The 4,582-nt window shown below is 42.8% G+C and overlaps 1 pseudogene; it reads right to left on the reverse strand.

Moving 5' to 3' along the window:
- The window catches only part of LOC108304623, an 11,229-nt pseudogene that overhangs the window by 2,391 nt on the left and 4,256 nt on the right, over positions 1-4,582 (reverse strand).

Genomic DNA, 4,582 nt, shown 5'->3' on the forward strand with positions numbered 1-4,582 from the left:
TCCACCTCTTCTTTTTAACTTCTCTCTTGGGCTTCTTCTCATAGCCTGGATTCTCTTCTATAGCAGCATGAACTTTCTTATACATCTCCTCTGTCATGTCTGAAGTTACGCTGTTCTTTATGTATTGAGAGAACTGTTTCTTGTAAGCGTCTTCATCTTCCTCCATTAAGTAGCATGTGTACTGCAATATTCTGGCCCGTGATGTGCTTCTGGTGTATTTCTGAATTAAATTCCTTGCTTTCAGAATCATAACCAGTGAATCGTTTGGTACTGTGAGGGATAGTCAAGCCTCCATCCATAGCCCCCTTCAGGACATGGAAAACTTTATTGCCAGTGGTAGTTCTGGCAAGGCCTTCATCCAAATAGCAGGCAACGGTGCCTGGCTGACCATCAGTGCTTTCCACATTGTATTCATCACCAGTCACCTCCACTTGGCCTTCATAGATCTTGTCCGTGCCAAACCTACTGAGAAGCCTGGAGGCCAGCAGCAGGCCAGTACAATATGCTGCAGCGTCATTTATCAGGCCAACCTTCACACCATATTTTGGCAGTTTGTGTGCATACGCTGCAGACTATCACATCCCCTTCTATACGGGCACGGGCAATCTGACAAACATGATATCTCTGTTACATGAACTGTCATCCTGTATTTAGGTGTGTTGTATTTATTTTTATCCTGTATCACCCAGCATTTCTGAGCACAATAATCAATTTTATCCTCTCATTGTCTTCTAAATTTCACTTGGTATCTCTTAAAGTAGGCCTTATTCTTAACTTTAACAAACCCCGTCCTGTGGAACAGAGACCTGCATCTGCTGCTCAACAGACCTGCAGGCCCAGCAGTGCTGCGGGCGGAAAAGGCACAAAATTCAAATGTTTATTTCAAATACATTTAAAGAGGGAAAGAAATATCCACCAAAATGTTACCACCCGTAATTAACTGTCACACTTCTGTATTTCCTCGGAGAAGTTCTATAGGCATAAACAGTGTGTATATGTATGTATGTTTGTGCAGATGTATTTATTTACATAAAGAGCATTATCGTGTACCCATGCACACATAAAAATATAATTTAAAAAATTATATATATATATATATAATTTTAACACCATTTTGATGGCTGCCTGAAATGCTTTTATAACAGACTTGTCTGTGCCACAGTTCTTGGGAAGACAAATAATCATAAGAATGTATCGGTCTGGCATGGTGGCTCACACTTATAATTCCAGAACTTTGGGAGGCCAAGGCAGTCGGATCATGAGGTCAGGAGATCGAGACCATCTGGGCTAACATACTAAAACCCTGTTTCTTCTAAAAATACAAAAATCAGCCAGGCGTGGTGGCACGCGCCTATAGTCCCAGCTACTCGGGAGGCTGAAGCAGGAGAATCCGTTGAATCCGGGAGGTGAAGTTTGCAGTGAGCTGAGATTGTGCCACTGCACTCCAGCCTGGGAGACAGAGCAAGACTCCGTCTCAAATATATATATATATATATATATATGAGAATATTTGTCAGTTTACTTAATAAATGCTAGGAGGACGTCTGTTAAATTTTTTTTTGTAATTTGTATTGGAGTGGCTTAACTGTTTAATATAGACTGAAGGGTGGTAGAACATACAGGTGACGTGTACTTTCCGATTTCTCAGAAATCGGACTGCCCCGAGGCTTAAATCTCAGCTCCCAGTTCCCCATTTGCTGTGTTACCTTGAGCAGTTGCATATCCTCTCTGTGCCTTGGTTTCCTGATCTATTTAAAGGGGAATAATAGAACTTAAATGAGTTAGTCTATGTAAAGTGCTTTAGAACAGTGCCTGACTCCTAGTAACAGTTTGTGTTACGAGATATATTCACCTGTACCCTATAAACATTCAAGTTGCTGAGTCACTTAGTCCAAGAAAAGCCCAAGGCAGTTTGATACAGCTGAGGCGGTTTTAGGAGAATGTTTCGGGCTGATTCCTGGGGTGGGAACTTGGAGTCTGTATTTTTACAGAACTCTTCAGGTAAGTGAGTCTTAAGGTCAGCCAGGTTTATGAACCAGTGGGTGAGAACACTGGGCACAGCTGGACAGCAGTTGGGTGGTGAGCAAGACTGGAAAGATTCAGAACAGTGAGTCTGAGACGGCCCGCCCGGACACAGAGGCCCTTTGAAAGCAGCGAAGCAGGGTGATGTGATATTTAAAACTGGAACTTTGTCAGCTGAGAGTCAGTTGAGATAAAGAAGGCCAAAACAACAAACCGGTGGAAGAAACGCACAGCGAGAGTAGGTTTCTCTCTGAAGTTACTCACTATTTTGTGTGGGAATATTTTTCCTTCTTCTTGTTCTGTTTGGTTTTGTGAATCTTGTTTTTAAAAGCATGCAGAGATAATTTTTTTCCTTCTTGTGATAACAGCTAATGTTTACTTAGTGTCATGGCTGTGCTAGCAGTTTTTCATGTAAACTTCCAGACAGTATGAGGTATGGACTATTGTCCCCATTTTAAAAGGAAAAAGCTAAAATTTGCAGAAGTTAAATAACTTGCACAAGGCCCATATTCATTTTTTCTTTCTTCTTTCCTAATGGAATTCCAGTTTTATTTGGAGTGTACACATCCAGTGAAAATACATTTCCCTGTAGCCCTGGCAGCTATGTCTGGCCGTGTGACTAAGTTGTAGCCAAAGACATGCAAATGAAAGGACTATGTGGGCCCTGTCGGAAGGTTTCTTATAGGGTATTGATTTGGCCGTGAGGTATGTCCCTATTTACCCTTCTCCCATCCTACTTTCTGGTGCCTACAATGCAGATGTGAGCTTCAGCAGCCATCTTGGACTTTGAGGATATAAAGCATGTATTCAGTGGTGATGGAGGGGTGGTGGAAGATAGCGCTTCTGCCCCCAGTGACCAAGAGCTGCTATACCAGCCCTGGGCTGCCTATCTCTGACTTCTTTTATTTGAAAGATATATAAACTTTTTGTTTGTTTGTTTTTGAGACAGAGTTTCGCTCTTTTTGCCCAGGCTGGAGAACAATGGCGCAATCTTGGCTCACTGCAACCTCCGCCTTCCAGGTTCAAGCAGTTCTCTGCTGCAGCCTCCCAAGGAGCTGGGACTACAGGTTCATGCCACCACGCCTGGCTAATTTTGTATTTTTAATAGAGACAGGGTTTCACCATGTTGGCCAGGCTGGTCTCAAATTCCTGACCTTAGGTGATCTGCCCACCTCTGCCTCCAAAGTGCTGGGATTACAGGCATGAGCTACTGCTCATAGCCCCTGAAAAATATATAAAGTTTTATCTTGTTGAAGTTGCTCTTATCAACAGACAAATGTGATCCAAACCATAATACTGGCTTATGCTTATATTACTTATATTTTATCAAAGGTAGCTATATGCTGCACACTTTTCTTGTGGTTTCTATATACTGACTCATCCATTCCCCATAACAGCCTTCTGTGTACATGCGGTTATTATTCCCATTTTGCAAATGGGAAATTGAAGCAAAGAGAGGATATATGGCTTGCCTAAGGTCACACAGGGAGAAGTGGCAGAGCCAACAACACATAGCTAATAAGACTTCAGATCAGGAACAGTGGCTCATGCCTGTAATCCCAGCACTTTGGGAGGCTGAGGTGGGCAGATCACCTGAGGTTAGTAGTTCAAAACCAGCCTGGCCAATGTGGCAAAACCCTGTCCCTATTTAAAAATAAACGGATTAGTCGGGCATGGTGGTGCACACCTGTAATCCCAACTATTTGGAAGGCTGAGGCAGGAGAGTTGCTTTAAACTGGGAGGTGGGAGTTGCAGTGAGCCGAGATCACGCCACCACACTCCAGCCTGGGTGACTGAGTGAGACTCCATCTCAAAAAAAAAAAAAAAAAAGACTTCAGTAGCAGCACGTAACTGGCCCTAGCTCCAGTGTCTAAGTATTCCCAGTACCAACCTTGGTGCCTCCAAATACCCAGATTGATGCTGACAACAATTATGCTATATGGCCTCTTACATACTCAGTATGAGGTCTGGTGCGGTAGCTCACACCTGCAATCCCAGGACTTTGGGAAGCTGAGGTGGGTGGATCACTTGAGGTTAGGAGTTCAAGACCAGCCTGGTCAACTTGGTGAAACCCCATCTCTACTAAAAAAATATTAAAAAATTAGCTGGGTGTGGAGACGCATGCCTGTAATGCCAGCTACTTGGGAGGCTGAGGCAAGAGAATGGCTTCAACCCAGAAGGCAGAGGTTACAGTGAGCCGAGATTGCACCACTGCACTCCAGCTTGGACAACAGAGTGAGACTCGGTTTCAAAAGACACCAAAAACCAAAAAACCAATGTGGTATGCTTTGTGGCTTTCCTTAACTAAACCTTACCTTCTGCTTTAATTTATAAAATGAAAAACTCCTAGCTGGTGGCCAGAAGGAAACCATGGTCTCTCCGGAAGATTAAAACAGCCTCATTGGGGTCCATCTAAAGCCCTAACTCTTAGTTAAACCTCCAAAAGAAATGTCATGGATGCATTCTAAAAAGTTAATGATTTTAAACAGCATCCATGGAATCTCATTTGCCATTGTTTTCATTATAACACTGTTTTGCTTTTCTTTTTTTTTTTTTTTTT

This window comes from Cebus imitator, unplaced genomic scaffold (assembly GCF_001604975.1).
Source record: "Cebus imitator isolate Cc_AM_T3 unplaced genomic scaffold, Cebus_imitator-1.0 Scaffold56, whole genome shotgun sequence".
NCBI classification, from domain to species: domain Eukaryota; kingdom Metazoa; phylum Chordata; class Mammalia; order Primates; family Cebidae; genus Cebus; species Cebus imitator.